Here is a 17,311-nt window from a genome sequence, read left to right on the forward strand (position 1 = left end):
GAAAACACAGTCGCACCCGGCAGGTCATTGACTTGCATCATTACAGAGGTCTTTTGGCCTACCGACTAACTGATTAGCGATGTTCCGACATGGTGAAATTCCACTCTGCATGTTGCAGCGGCTGTGGCAGGGCAGCAGCAACAAGCCCTGATACAATATGTCCTTTTGCATAGCCTTGGTCAAAGCAGTCTGAACATGGTGCAATTCCATGGACTTGGACCTCATGGAAGCACCCGACACATGAGTGCCTTCTTGCTGCATCTTCAACGCAATGCCCATATTCTTAGGGTTAGAAATAGTGCTGACTACTGGATTTCCACTCCATTAAATCAATGGTACAAGAGTAAAGTTAGCCAGATGCTTCACCCCTGGAAAGGGATGCGTGCATACTGGAGTATCGAAATACGCTTGTAGACAATCTTGAAAGTGTTTTCCCCAAGACAGCAGTGAGGCACACAGTGTGCATCCCAGTTGCAGATGTCCAACGACAGGAACATCAAGGCATCATCATCAAAACATTGGCAGCAGCAGCGTAACTGGCACAAGAAATTTCTGTGAGTCGTTTAACACATTTTTTAGACCAGCCCATGCACCTGCAGAGTGCAGGAGTATCTGGAGCTCAATATCAATTCCATGAAGGAGGGTTTGGACCCTTTTATATTTTGGTCTTCAAAAATGGAAGAGTGGCCTGTGCTCCCCTGGCACCCCTTGGAGGTTTTCTCATGCCTGGCAGCCAGCGTTCTCTCAGAATGTGTTCTTCAGCACTGCTGGTAGTGTCCTGATGGATAAGAGCATCCGACTGTCTCCTCAAAGTGTAGACCACCTAACTTTCATCAAAATGAACAAGTCATGGATCTCCGATGACTTTTGCACCTCAGTTGCAGATTGGGCAGGCTAGGTGATTAATCTCATGTATTAATCACTTGTTATTGTGTAAGGAGGTGACAAAAGATGGAGTCAGCGGTGTGCGGTTCCCTTTAAGGCCGGAACTATTGGGGCTGTCACCACTGCTAGCGGGGAAGATTTCCTCCAAGAAGGAGAGACCATCTGGTCAGACAGCAAGGGCGCGGGATACTTAGGGGGGCCTGAGCACAGGAACGGGGCAGACTTGGTGGGAAGGCGACAGGAGACGATTGACTCCCTCTTCACAGCTCCTACTGACTACTCTGTTCCCAGACCTCCCCGTGCTGTCTCTGAGAACACTCTTGACGCTATTGAATTACCGACTAGATCTGTACCGCTGACTGCCCGTTTCACCCAAGATAGCGGAACAACAGCTTAAGGACTACTCCGAAAGACCGCGGATTGTTGCGGCTAGTGCACATGCTTACGACCCATGCCTGGCGTCATTTCTGGGACATTCACGCAAAGGACTGTTTCCACATTCCAGCATATCAAGGACAAAGAGGACTGAATCCTTCAGCTCTGTCGGGCGACAGTGCTATTTGTTTCTTCGGAACAGAGCCAGAGACTATGTATACCACTAGAGACGCCTCTGGGAGATATTCCAGCCTTCCCCCTGTAAGAACTTCAACCGATAAGTGTTACGTTTATCTTGTATAATCTTTTGCCATTGCCTTTGCCTCCTTGCGAGAAGTATTGCTGTTATCGATTGTTTAGTAAATACTTGTTAACCCTTTCTCTGTCTCTGTTACTCACAGCATCAGATGAACTGCTTTCCCCCCTTTACAATTGCAGTCTGTGCCATCTTTGTGGTGTCTTCTGCTCCTGCTGTTGCTACTGCTGCTGATGTTACAATCAATTTTTTTAAATGTGGAGACTCCAAATTGGGTCTCCAACTGGTGGGTTGCCTGTGGTGGAAGGTGTGTCAGAGGCCAGTTATACTGTTTCTACTCCGTGGAAATTGATGCCACGTTAGTGATGTGTGATAATTATTTTTTGAAATATGGAGACTCTAAGTTGGGTCTCCAGCTGGTGGGTTGCCTGTGTAAGTAGGGCTCCCAAGTAGGCAGGCAGGCCTGCACTTACTTTCAGTCAACTACCTGTGTTACTATTCTTAAATTTTTCTGTCAATAGTAGTCTATGAAACTGATGTTTATGCCATTTGAGTTTGCCTGAAATAAAAATAGGTGTTTCATGAGGTGTGAGGTCTCCCAGCTAAGAAGGCTTACATCGCTCCCTTAACCACCAGGTCCTAATTGAAACCTAAATTCCAAGCTGTAAATGCTGGGCCAGACCCCGATACCTCATGCATGGCCCATGGCTGAATGCTGCTGTGCCATTTGCAAAATTCTATTGTGGGTCATTTGATGCCACTTTTCATGGTGTCTGCTCCTAATTTTAGCTGTTTGGAAAGTTTCCTGTCACCCATTAAGGTGTTGTGTATATGTTTGGTTTTGCCTCCCATGGAATCTAATGGGGTTCGGATACATTCATAGAACCATTCATCGAATTGAATCCGAATCGATCCGAACCTTGAAAGGTTCGCTCATCTCTAGTAATGATGGAATGTTGTTTATCTTTACAAAGTTCAATTTGCCAAATTACAAGTAGTAAGATGGCCTTCTAGCTGAATAGGGTTACTTATGATCAACCCTAACTTGTTATACCAGAACTGGTTAGCACTAGACATTAACGAGCAAAGCAATTCCCCAAATTAACCTTCAAAGGCGCATTTATTGTATGTGCATTTGAAGGACATTGAATTATTGCAAGTCAACAAAATGACTTGTTAAGCTGGGCATGGTTTATTGATACGCAATGACTGCCAAGGACATCTGATAGCCAGGACATTGTCACAATTTTGACATTTAAAAATGAAACTGAATGCTAAAGACCCCCCATACAATTACCATATTATAAAAGTATTTTTTCATAACTAATTTCTCAAAAGAAATGTGTGCTAAAATTCTGAACTGAACAGAATATTAAACACATAAAGTATCCTAAAATTATAAACTCAAAAGTTTATGTGTACCACTTATACTTGTATTTAAATGCACATTTCATCATAAATTCATCTGAACTGAAGAATTAAAGGTCTGACAGACTGAAAATTTAGTACAGCTTAACATTTATAAAAAATACAGTAATAATACACCTTTAAAAAGCGATTGTGCCCCAAAACTATATATTTTCATTAGAGCAGACACCCTGGGGACTGCAGTTATCTGACATCCATATTCATCTTCATGTAACTTGACAAAAAGGAATGCATAAAATCTCACAATTGCATCTAAAGTCAGATGCAAGTGAAGCGATGGCCGGGGGACCACCACAATGCAGGGAGACTACGGTACACAAGATGAGGTGCAAACAACAAAGGGTTAATTTATTTACAGGCAAGTAATGTAATGTTAGGAAAGTGTAAACAGGGGTATGCAATGACATAAAACAATTTACAAAAGTGATATTCTCTAGCTGGGCCGTACAAATGGCACGGTGCACCAACTATTACAGATCAGTGCATTCTTTCAAAAGGCAAACAATGCAATAAAGTACAGTATGCTGCTACTCTAACTGTAGTCTGACTGCTACTTCGGCTGCACGGCTACCGTGCTCTGTCTATTGTAGCCTATCCTAAGCCCTAAACATGTGCGCACATGGGGTTAACACTCACGGTGAAGTTGGTGTCTCAGTTCCTTCCTGGGGGCCCCCTGCAGTTCTCTGCAAGATGATGTGATGTCCTCCCTGGCAGCTCTGTGCAACGTGGTCCTGTCCTTGTGTGAAGGTTCCAAGCATGTTTCTAGAAACGGTGAACTCCCTCTTCTGAATTCCTTTCTTGTAAATCTTCGTGGCTCCTCGCAGTATCACAGGAAAACCACCTTCGTTATCCCCAGAAGGGTATACACAATCCACAAGTTCAGTCAGTTACAAGCTGCACGTTTTTCTCCTCACGTCAGTCTCCTGCAGACTCCCAGCTCCAAATACACTCTGGGAAAACAGCCCCTCCCCTCTCCATAGCTGGAAGAGCAAACCAAAAAAGACTTTTGAAGGGTAGAATAGAATGTGCTATCGCATCAGCCAAGGGGTGCTGTTTCTTAAAGGGACAGCGTGTCTCTGCTGTCCATAGCAATGTCAGCCCCTTACACAAGCAGACTTACACACAAAAACAATGTAAAAATAGTGTGAAAAGTTCATTTATACCACAAATGTCTACATCAAAAAGAGCAACTAAAATCATAAATCAGAGGCCCAGCAATATTTGGCTGTTTTTTTCACATACAGGGTAAAAATATATACTGTACATTGCAACAGGTACTAGTCTACCAAAATGTTATTTAAAGCGAACCTGTCTGCACGGTTTTGTAATGTAAAGACATGGCTGTAATGGGGCTGTAATACTGATTACATTGACAACTTTGGTGAAGAAATTCACATGGTGGTTCTTCTATAATCACCATTTGAAGTTTTGTACTAATTAGATTTCGGTGCACAGAGGCCAGACTGTGCACTGTGTCTTCTTAGTTTATTTTTGTACCCCAGAGGGACAAATACCCTGATTCCAGCAATGTGCCATTTACTTTACTGGAATAAGGTAAAATCAGACAAATCCCTGTTTTATCTGCTGCAGATGTACCAGCTGTTTGAATGCTGAGCTTTGGATAATACCGCCGACACTAATAATTGACAGATTCTGTGTACACGGTGCTTAGGCAAAAAAACTGCCAATCAGTGAAAAAATTTGTCTCCAATACAATGGTGCCTGTGGCGCATATGCATCACCAAGTTATCCCCCTTGTTCTTAATCTGTGCATGCACTAACCACTGCCTTCACTAGCAAGATGTTTTGATCAACAGTGATATATGTCTTCTCTTCAGCACATTCCTGCTCTGGTCCTCTGCACACACCAAAGGGAAAACACATACCTGCAAGTGCAGATTACAAACAAGGGGATAACTTTGAGATGCAACTGCGCATGTATCACAGGTGTCATTTTGTTGACAATGTCTTTTAAGAGGCACAATACAAATGCGCAAGGCCCCGCTCACTAGATGAAATATGCCTAACATACCGTATATACTCGAATATAAGCCGAGATTTTCAGCCCGTTTTTTTGGGCTGAAAGTCCCCCTCTTGGCTTATATTCGAGTCATATACACCGGGGGGTCGGAGGGAGAGGGGGGGCGGGGGTGTCAGGTCATACTTACCCGTCCTGACGCTGTCTCTTGAGCCCCCAGCTTCTCCGCGCTCTCTCTTCCTGCCTTCAGCGGTCACGTGGTGCCGCTCATTAAAACTCATGAATATGCGCATATTCATGAGTTTTAATGAGTGGTCTCACAAGACCGCTGAATGCAGGAAGAGAGAGCGCGGAGAAGCTGGGGGCTCAAGCGACAGCGTTAGGACGGGTAAGTATAGCGATACTCACCTGTCCTGCGTCCATGGCTGCTTGCTGCTGTCTGTCATCGGTCAGTGACTTCAGACAGCAGAGGGCGCGGTGACGTGATTAGTGCGCGCCGCGCCCCCTGCAGTCTGAACGTCACTGACCGATGACGTGGCAGATAGTGGTGAGCAGCCATGGACGCAGGACAGGTGAGTATCTGACACCCAGCGATGGAGAGGTGAGTATGTCATTTTTTTTATTTTTACATGCAGCAGCAGCACATGGGGGAATAATCTAAGGAGCTTCTTATGGGGGCAGTATATGGGGGAACAATCTATGGAGCTTCTTATGGGGGCAGTATATGGGGGAACAATCTATGGAGCTTCTTATGGGGGCAGCATATGGGGGAACAATATGGAGCTTCTTATGGGGGCAGCATATGGGGGAATAATCTATGGAGCTTCTTATGGGGGCAGAATATGGGGGAACAATATGGAGCTTCTTATGGGGTCAGCATATGGGGGAATAATCTATGGAGCTTCTTATGGGGCAGTATATGGGAGAACAATCTATGGAGCTTCTTATGGGGGCAGCATATGGGGGAATAATCTATGGAGCTTCTTATGGGGGCAGTATATGGGGGGAACAATCTATGAAGCTTCTTATGGGGGCAGCATATGGGGGAATAATCTATGGAGCTTCTTCTGGGGACACCATATGGGGGAATAATCTCTGGAGCATTTCCCACCCTAGGCTTATACTCGAGTCAATAAGTTTTCCCAGTTTTTTGTGGCAAAATTAGGGGGGTCGACTTATACTCGAGTATATACGGCCTGCTGGTCCTGGCTTAGAAACCAGCGAATCCTCGCAGTGCACAGTGCGTGCTCTGGGGATATTCATAAGTCTGCAGTCACAAAGAGTGGGGGAATCCAGCACTGCTTAAGGTTAGAACGCATAAACTGAAGTGCATATGCACATAATATCTAGCTGTATTCAAAAATGAGATATTTGACAAAAAAATTGATCAATTCAATTGAGCCACCCCGCCGCGCCAAGGCAATCTCATGTGGGGGGTCACAAAGAGTACCTGCAAATTTCTCAGTTTAGGCTTGACAACCCTGTTAATTTAATTGACATGAGTTTTCACTCACCCCTTACATAGGTACCACTAATACATAAATCAATACAAAATATTAGTATAATATTGTATTCATTTTTTGCAATAAACTTTTTCAATTTTCACTTATTATTTATTTTTGTAATTTAATATTTTTACTGCCATTTTTGTTTTTCTCTACAATCAATTTTCAATTTATAATTTTCATTAGTTTCAATTTTTTATTATTAGGTATGTATTTGATCAGATTTCTTTACCACTACTTTGTTTCCATATTTTTACATTTTATTCAGTATTGCCGTGTCATTCACATTTTAGGATGTTACACATTAAGACTGCATTCGGGTTTAGTCATTGATATCTTTCATACTTTATGCCTAGCATTATTCCACACACTTTGAATTTGGTCCAATCAAACACAGAATTAGACTCCCAATCACCTCAACATTTACAATGTATTAAATCCTGACTCAACACTATAAATATATAAAGTATGTATACACACTCACGTTGGATGCTATGTGTTAAATCTATTACTCACCAATCCCAGCTCCCTGTTCATGATTTCTATTACATTTGTCTTATCATGGTGTGTATTTTGCGTTATCATCATAATTCCATATGGCACACACTGCCGTCTTATCTTTCTGATGTACACATACCACACGGCGCTCTCACGTCCTCCTTAATTACATTCATGTCGTAATTAATCACAGAACTCTCATATTTCTCCTTCAAATTCATGTTGTAAACATACATTCTTCCCATGGGTCATTATTCATTCATTTTTCATATAGTTTAGTGTTTCAATTTTTTTTGCAATCATTCATGATCCTAACATGTTTTGTATGCATTGACTTTTTTGAGTGCCGAAGGTTACCATATTCCTATATGTGACAATCAGAAAGTCTGAAGTCAATTGTTTAAAGTCATAAATGTACTTTATTTTTTAATTTGTAATGGATTTAAAAAATATATAATTGCTAAGGCAAACATACCTTTTTTGTGTATACAGCTCCTATGTAAACCATATACATGGTATACCATTCTTAAAGGGAATCTGTCACCCCTTTTTTGGCCTATAAGATGCGGCCACCGCCATCAGGGGCTTATCTACAGCATTCTGTAATGCTGTAGATAAGCCCCCGATGTAACCTGAAAGATAAGAAAAATAAGCTAAGGCCCCGTCTCACATAGCGAGATCATTAGCGAGATCACTGAAGCGCAACACCGATTTTGCGATGCAACAGCGACCTCGCCAGTGATCTCACTACGTGTGACACGTAGCGGCGACCAGGCCCCCGCCGCGATGTCGCTGATCGTGCTCGAATGTCCTGGGCCATTTTTTGATTTCTGGTGTCCCGTTGGCCAGCGCGCATCGCTGTGTTTGACACCGACGAGCGACCTCGTTAGCGACTCAGAAATCATGGATGCAGGCGGGAGTCGTCAGAATCGCTGCTGCGTGACAAGGTCCTAACGACTGCCAAGGTCGTTATATGGATCGCTGGATTGTTGCTGCATCGTTGGGTAAATCTGACTGTTTGACAGCTTACTAGCGACCATTTAGCGACGCACCAGCGATCCTTACCAGGTTGTATCGTTGTCGGGATCGCTGGTGCGCCGCTAAGTGAAACGGTACCCTAAAATTATACTCACCCCAGCGTCCGGTCCGATGGGTGTCGCGATCCGGTCCGGCGCCTCCCATCTTGTAGCGATGACGTCCTCCTTCTTACTTCTGCGACGGCTCCTGCGCAGGCGTACTTTATGTGCCTGTTGAGGGCAGGCGCCGGACCTCTCTGACCTCTCCTGGTGCCTGCGCACTGCAGTACTTTACTCTGCCCTCAACAGGGCAGATAAAGTACGCCAGCACAGGAGCCACAACAGAAGTAAGGAGGAGGACGTCATCTTTAGAAGATGGGAGGCGCCGGACGGCGACACCCACCGCACCCGCCCCCGCCCCCCGGTGAGTATAATCTAACTTGTTTTTCTTCTATTTCAGGTTACATTGGGGGCTTATCTACAGCATTACAGAATGTGGGGAATACAGAAATTGAGAAGTTGTCTGAGTAGTGGACAGCCCCTATAAAGCTAGCATAAATAAACCAAACGTGTACAGTAAATTACATGGCAACTTTCGTTTGTGACGACACCATTAATTAGTTACACTGTGGAACTAAATAAGCTTATTTATGCATCCAAGGACAGCTACACATACTCTTACATAAAAATGACATTGTTACATACTTAATAAGGTTGAAAAAAACAGGCTCATCATGTAAAAGCTATTAATCTGCTGTGATGATTCAGCAGAAAGCAAATATTTTGAAGATGGCCAATTGTTCCATATTATGCAAAACAAAAATAGAAAAAAAATTGATATCTTCTCTGAAAAAAATAGCAATAAACCAAGCAAATATGGGGTTTTGGAACTAAACTACAAGCTAGCACAATTAGAGAATGAGCTATAAGAGGTGACCAACAAATTGTGTAATTTAGTATTTATCAGTGAATAAATAATGTTGACAATTATAATTAGTAAATGTGTGACTACATAAAGGAACAGATTCTTCGGTGATTCACACTCAATAGCCACATGAGAGTTCCTTGTTGTGTGGTTAATCTGGTAACTGCCTGGATGGATTCGTGTTCTCTCAAATACTCAGATGAGAAATATTCTATTCTTGAGATCCCAAGCCCTTACATCATCTCAGTGTGAATGTGATGGGACATTCCGTATTGGTGAACCACAAGACACATATAGGTGTGGTAAAGGTTTCATAACATTCATGGATTGTCAGTGGGTGAGCCTTCAATTCTCTGCTGAAAATCAAACACTTATCGTAGCATGTGCAAATTCCTATACATCGTGGGGATTGTTTAAAAAGTGCTTGTTTTTTTATAATTATTAAGGGGTTTGTATGGTGAATAAGAATGATTTTTTAAAGGCAGGGCTAGAACAATGTATTATAGTGCACTGTGAAGTAGACATTGCTACTTCTTTCCCCCAACCCCTTGGACAATAAGATCCCACTCATTCAACTAAGGCCAAATGACGGGTCCTTTGTACAAATCAGCAGATCAATTTGAGGAACAACAAATGGGCCAGATCAGTAGAGTTTTGCCATTGCGAATCTTTTACCATCTGGGATCTCCAGCGCGGCTTTTGGTTAGCCAGGTTACTGTGACCTCACATTGTGGCATGATGAACAGATGACACTTGGGAAGTCAGGCTGATAAAAAGTCTCAATGGGTAAGAGATCTGCAAGGTTCCTGTCCGTAAGTCAGAGACTACGACCCATCTCTAGTCTGTTGGCCCGTGTCAGGCTGGTATTGAAAAAATTTAAATGGTAAACTAGTAAGAAAAAATGCCTAGACTGGTTAATTTGGGGGAGAGAGGGTTGGGAAAGAGAAGGGATCAGGAATATTCTTCATTGAGAACATGGATTGGATGGTAGAAGCTACAAGGAACTGGAACACAGAAGGGAGCACATGTGAGGGATTTAACGCTTTTGCACATGACAGACGTAACAGGCGACAAATGCAAACACTTACGCAAAGCGGTGAGAAACCGCAAAGAAAACTTGATATTTTATTATTCAAAGGGAGTTACAGAAAGGACAGCAGTTGAAAATTATTACACACTTGTACTGAAGAACTTCATGGTTGGACTGAGGTAAAGTCCATTTACGCTGCACTATGTGCAGTGTTAGGGTCCCGTATCACTCAGCGACGCACCAGCGATCCCAACAACGATACGACCTGGTAGGGATCGCTGTTGAGTCGCTAAATGATCGCTAGTAAGCTGCCAAACAGGCAGATCTCTTCAGCGACGCAGCAACGATCCAGCGATCAAACACAGCGACGCGCGCTGGCCAGCGGGAGGCCTACGACGAAAAAATGTCCCAGGAAATTCCTGCACGATCAACGATATCCAGCAAGGGGGCCGGTCGCTGCTGCGTGTCACATGTAGCGAGATTGCAGGTGAGATCGCTGTTGCGGCACAAAATCGGTGACGCATTAGCGATCTCGCTATGTGAGAAGGGGTCTTTAAACACCCTGTGACCTGAGGCATGTTTGTCATTTAATAACCTATTTCATAGTCTGGCCCAGCTTCAGATGTGCTCTAAACAACCTGTAATAGATTGTTCAGTGCACCTAGACTGCCATTGTTCTCGGCAGCACAGGTCCTGTTTATACAGGGTGATGTGCTGCCAAGATCGATGCTACCTTGTGCAAACCAAAACTAGATTTCACCTGATGAACGAACGAGTGCTTTGCTGGTTGGTCGGGTGATCAGCAGCCTGTTTAGGCTGCATGACTATCATGAAAGAAATGTTCTTATGATGAATAATAATCTCACAGTGTAAGCGCACCTTTATTCCCCAGGAATTCAGTACCAAGCTGATAGAAATTGCAGGGAGACTGTTACTATTTAGCATCTCTCCATTAACTTAGCTCCCTGAGCAGTGCTGAGAGTAACCTGCCAGGTCTAATTACTGAAGTTCCAGCTCAGCCCAGGCTTAACCATTGGGGGCCGAGTAAAATTAACAAGAGGCAGTGCCCATGCTGCCTGCAAAGCTAGCAGTACCTCACACTGAAAACCCTTCTTCGTTCTCAGTCATCGTGTTGGGATCTTGAGCTCTGTGAAGCCTGCAGGAGCTTCCTGGGGTCCCGCACAGCTCAGGGCCCAGCGACCCCAGCCTTGAAGTTGATAATTTGCTCACCAGGTGCCTCTTCCTGCTCACCCTGTATCTGCACCAAGTGTATTAGTAACAGCAGCAGCCTAAAGGTTATTCACATGTCAGTATTTTTCACTTGTATGCCAAGATTATTATAAGATTATTATTAAAACCAGGTGTGAAACTTACGGAGAAAAACTATAATTTAAAGATTAACACCTGTTCGGTGTTTTCAAGACACTGCTGGTTTTGGCATATAAATACTGATGAAGTACGGATCAAAAATACAGTCGTGTGAATAAGGCCTCAGACGAAGTAGTGATACACGGGAAAGAGAAAGTCGCTGAACCCGGGCACCTGAATTTAACCCCTATAGGTGTGGCTGGACGCCCCTTCTCCTTTAATCCTATTGGTAAGTTGGGCATCCCAATTAGTGCTTCACCTGGGGAGTGGTGGAAGGGGGGCAGGAATTTGGGCACTGAACCATATTTTACTCTAACTTTAGCCATATGGACTCCCCAGTCAGAGGCACGTTCCTTATTTAGTACTGGGCCTGCCAGACTGTGGAGACCCACTTATCTCAAACAGAGCCTCCCCACCACCAGTCCCATAATGAAAACTCTTAGGGGTGGCACCGTGGTTCAGTGGTTAGCATTGCAGGCTTGCAGCACTGGGGTCCTGGGTTGAAATCCCACCAAGGACAAACATCTGCAAGGAGTTTGTGGGTTTCTTCTGGGTACTCTGGTTTCCTCCCACATTCCAAAGACATACTGATAGGGAATTTAGTTTGTGAGAACCATCGGGAACAGCGATAATGTCTGTAAGCGATGTGGAATTAATGGCGCCATATAATTGAGTAAAATAAATACTACACTACACTCTGCTATTCAGAACACACTTCATTGAGCCTCAGTGTTGGACTGTTACAAGTCTGGTTAAGGAGCTAAGTTAGTCACATAATGCCTCAGGGAACCTGTATATGTATTTACAGTGAAATTTTGCTCCCCCCACTCTTGCTGTGAGATGGCACCCTTAGTGGGTACCAATCCCTGCCTAACCTTCCTCCAAGCCCTATTTAAGGGCTCAGCCTGGTTGAAAAATGTAAAGACTAGATACCCTCACCATCTTCCACAACTCCAATTCTGACACTTAAAGGGAATATGTCACCCTTTTTTTTGGCTTGCAGCTGCCGGCATAGACATCGGGGGCTTATCTACAGCATTCTGGAATGCTGCTGATAAGCCTCCGATGTAACCTGAAAGATAAGAAAAACATGTTATATTATACACACCGGGGTGGGAGGTGCGGTCCGGTGGGTGTTGCGGTCCGGTCCGACGCCTCCCTTCTTCATGCGATGACGTCCCATTCTCCCGTCCTGTAATGGCTGCGGCGCAAGCGCGCTGCTCTGCCCTCAACAGGGTAGAGCATTGTGCTTGCGCCACAGCCATTACAGGATGGAAGAAGAGGACATCATCGCATGAAGAAGGGAGGCGTCGGACCGGACCGCAACACCCACCGGACCGCACCTCCCACCCCGGTGTGTATAATATAACATGTTTTTCTTATCTTTCAGGTTACATCGGAGGCTTATCAGCAGCATTCCAGAATGCTGTAGATAAGCCCCCGATGTCTATGCCGGCAGCTGGAAGCCAAAAAAAGACAGATTCCCTTTAACTTGTCTCCAAGTTCTGGCATAAAATGCCAGCTGTGCCAATATCTGGCCTCCCTGGTGGGCTCCCACAGCCAGTGATTCATGCCATTTAAAGTCTGTCAAAACTAACCAGAACCTGGTAAGCAATGGAACAGCAGATGGGGGACGGAGGAAAATGAGGGTGAGTTTGACCGTTTTCATTTTTTTAAACCAGTCCAATCCCATAAAATCTATAATTTTTCCCACTGGATAGCTCCATTAAAAATGGAAATGGAGGACTGAAACAGCAGTGACAAGAGACAATGTAGTATTATACACCAAAATAACACTGTGTGCATTTACCATTAGAGTCACAATTAGTTTGTATATAATTCAGATACAGTGAAGCCAGAAGTTGCACATGGACGCTGCTCCTCTCAAAACTTGATTATTTCAGTTTTCCAACACATTCCTCTTTATTTTGTCATGGCAACCTAAATCCCTGAAATTCCTCCGACTCTGAGCTCTGCAAACAAAACTGTTAGGGACGGCAGAACGCACTAAATGTGTAATAATAAATGCCCTAACCAGCTTCCGGTTGTAACAACTTCCGTCCAGTTGTAACCGGTGACGTCACCGCACACATGCACGTTAACCCTCAACACACCACACCGCCTCAACACACACTCCTCTCACCTTTCACCTCCACTCATGTCCACTCACTCTTTCACTCCACATACGTTCCTTTCTCTCACTCCGTTTCTCATACTCACACCGTCATCGTCGCTACCCCGACATCTTCCTCCGCCGCCGCGATACAGGATCCAGACGTTCTCCAGGCCGCCGACATCGGGATCCAAAAAGATGGCGTCGGCGAAATCTCGCGAGATTACGCCGACGCCATTTTGGATCCCGATGTCGCCCATGCCAGCGACATGTTGTTGCGGCGACGCCATCTTGAATATCGCGGGACTTCACGAAATCCAAGATGGCGTCCCGCAAGAACATGTCGGCGGCCTGGAGAACGTCTGGATCCTGGATCGCGGCGGCGGAGGAAGATGTCGGGGCAGCGACGATGACGGTGTGAGTATGAGAAACGGAGTGAGAGAAAGGAACGTATGTGGAGTGAAAGAGTGAGTGGACATGAGTGGAGGTGAAAGGTGAGAGGAGTGTGTGTTGAGGCGGTGTGGTGTGTTGAGGGTTAACATGGCAAGAGGTGTGAGGCTGTGTGCACACGCTGCGGATTTTGCTGCGGTGTACAGTACCATGATTCCCTATGGGAATCAAAAACCGCAGTGCAGACGGTGCGGAATTTTCCGCGCGGATTATCTGCGGTTTTCAATCCGCAGAAAGAATTGACATGTCAATTCTTTCTGCGGATTCTCCTGCGGTTTGCCATCTCCTCTATTGAGGAGATGAAAAACCGCAGGGCAAAACCGCAGAGCAATCCGCAGGTAAAACCGCAGGTCTTTTGACCTGCGGTTTCACCTGCGGATTTTACAAAATTCGCGCGGATGAATCCTCACCTAATCCGCAGCGTGTGCACACAGCCTTAACGACGTCGGCGAAATCTCGCGAGATTTCGCCGACGCCATCTTGCATTCGTGAAATTGCGTCATTTACCTCACGCCAACTTGCTGTGCGGACGCTTGGCATTGCCTGTACCACCATAACTACTGCTGCCTTGGTCCTATGCCTGTTTACTGCCGGTGTCTAATTACAGGGCCAATTTGCCTCTACCGCCATAACTACTGCTGCCTTGCTCCTCTGCCGGTGTCTAATTACAGGGCTAATTTGCCTCTACCGCCATAACTACTGCTGCCTTGCGCCTCTGCCGGTGTCTAATTACAGGGCTAATTTGCCTCTACCGCCATAACTACTGCTGCCTTGCTCCTCTGCCGGTGTCTAATTACAGGGCTAATTTGCCTCTACCGCCATAACTACTGCTGCCTTGCTCCTCTGCCGGTGTCTAATTACAGGGCCAATTTGCCTCTACCGCCATAACTACTGCTGCCTTGCGCCTCTGCCGGTGTCTAATTACAGGGCTAATTTGCCTCTACCGCCATAACTACTGCTGCCTTGCTCCTCTGCCGGTGTCTAATTACAGGGCTAATTTGCCTCTACCGCCATAACTACTGCTGCCTTGCTCCTCTGCCGGTGTCTAATTACAAGGCCAATTTGCCTCTACCGCCATAACTACTGCTGCCTTGCTCCTCTGCCGGTGTCTAATTACAGGGCTAATTTGCCTCTACCGCCATAACTACTGCTGCCTTGCTCCTCTGCCGGTGTCTAATTACAGGGCCAATTTGCCTCTACCGCCATAACTACTGCTGCCTTGCGCCTCTGCCGGTGTCTAATTACAGGGCTAATTTGCCTATACCGCCATAACTACTGCTGCCTTGCTCCTCTGCCGGTGTCTAATTACAGGGCCAATTTGCCTATACCGCCATAACTACTGCTGCATTGCTCCTCTGCCGGTGTCTAATTACAGGGCTAATTTGCCTATACCGCCATAACTACTGCTGCCTTGCTCCTCTGCCGGTGTCTAATTACAGGGCCAATTTGCCTATACCGCCATAACTACTGCTGCATTGCTCCTCTGCCGGTGTCTAATTACAGGGCTAATTTGCCTCTACCGCCATAACTACTGCTGCCTTGCTCCTCTGCCGGTGTCTAATTACAGGGCTAATTTGCCTCTACCGCCATAACTACTGCTGCCTTGCTCCTCTGCCGGTGTCTAATTACAGGGCCAATTTGCCTATACCGCCATAACTACTGCTGCCTTGCTCCTCTGCCGGTGTCTAATTACAGGGCTAATTTGCCTATACCGCCATAACTACTGCTGCCTTGCTCATCTGCCGGTGTCTAATTACAGGGCTAATTTGCCTCTACCGCCATAACTACTGCTGCATTGCTCCTCTGCCGGTGTCTAATTACAGGATCAATTTGCCTCTACCGCCATAACTACTGCTGCCTTGCTCCTCTGCCGGTGTCTAATTACAGGGCTAATTTGCCTCTACCGCCATAACTACTGCTGCCTTGCTCCTCTGCCAGTGTCTAATTACAGGATCAATTTGCCTCTACCGCCATAACTACTGCTGCCTTGCGCCTCTGCCGGTGTCTAATTACAGGGCTAATTTGCCTCTACCGCCATAACTACTGCTGCCTTGCTCCTCTGCCGGTGTCTAATTACAGGGCTAATTTGCCTCTACCGCCATAACTACTGCTGCCTTGCTCCTCTGCCGGTGTCTAATTACAGGGCCAATTTGCCTCTACCGCCATAACTACTGCTGCCTTGCGCCTCTGCCGGTGTCTAATTACAGGGCTAATTTGCCTCTACCGCCATAACTACTGCTGCCTTGCTCCTCTGCCGGTGTCTAATTACAGGGCTAATTTGCCTCTACCGCCATAACTACTGCTGCCTTGCTCCTCTGCCGGTGTCTAATTACAAGGCCAATTTGCCTCTACCGCCATAACTACTGCTGCCTTGCTCCTCTGCCGGTGTCTAATTACAGGGCTAATTTGCCTCTACCGCCATAACTACTGCTGCCTTGCTCCTCTGCCGGTGTCTAATTACAGGGCCAATTTGCCTCTACCACCATAACTACTGCTGCCTTGCGCCTCTGCCGGTGTCTAATTACAGGGCTAATTTGCCTATACCGCCATAACTACTGCTGCCTTGCTCCTCTGCCGGTGTCTAATTACAGGGCCAATTTGCCTATACCGCCATAACTACTGCTGCATTGCTCCTCTGCCGGTGTCTAATTACAGGGCTAATTTGCCTATACCGCCATAACTACTGCTGCCTTGCTCCTCTGCCGGTGTCTAATTACAGGGCCAATTTGCCTATACCGCCATAACTACTGCTGCATTGCTCCTCTGCCGGTGTCTAATTACAGGGCTAATTTGCCTCTACCGCCATAACTACTGCTGCCTTGCTCCTCTGCCGGTGTCTAATTACAGGGCTAATTTGCCTCTACCGCCATAACTACTGCTGCCTTGCTCCTCTGCCGGTGTCTAATTACAGGGCCAATTTGCCTATACCGCCATAACTACTGCTGCCTTGCTCCTCTGCCGGTGTCTAATTACAGGGCTAATTTGCCTATGCCGCCATAACTACTGCTGCCTTGCTCATCTGCCGGTGTCTAATTACAGGGCTAATTTGCCTCTACCGCCATAACTACTGCTGCATTGCTCCTCTGCCGGTGTCTAATTACAGGATCAATTTGCCTCTACCGCCATAACTACTGCTGCCTTGCTCCTCTGCCGGTGTCTAATTACAGGGCTAATTTGCCTCTACCGCCATAACTACTGCTGCCTTGCTCCTCTGCCAGTGTCTAATTACAGGATCAATTTGCCTCTACCGCCATAACTGCTGCTGCATTGCTCCTCTGCTGGTGTCTAATTACAGGGCCAATTTGCCAATACCGCCATAACTACTGCTGCCTTGCTCCTCTGCTGGTGTCTAATTACAGGATCAATTTGCCTCTACCGCCATAACTACTGCTGCCTTGCTCCTCTGCCGGTGTCTAATTACAGGATCAATTTGCCTCTACCGCCATAACTACTGCTGCATTGCTCCTCTGCTGGTGTCTAATTA

The sequence above is a fragment of the Dendrobates tinctorius genome, unplaced genomic scaffold (assembly GCF_039654945.1).
Source record: "Dendrobates tinctorius isolate UK_male_01 unplaced genomic scaffold, ASM3965494v1 ptg000105l, whole genome shotgun sequence".
NCBI classification, from domain to species: Eukaryota; Metazoa; Chordata; class Amphibia; order Anura; family Dendrobatidae; genus Dendrobates; species Dendrobates tinctorius.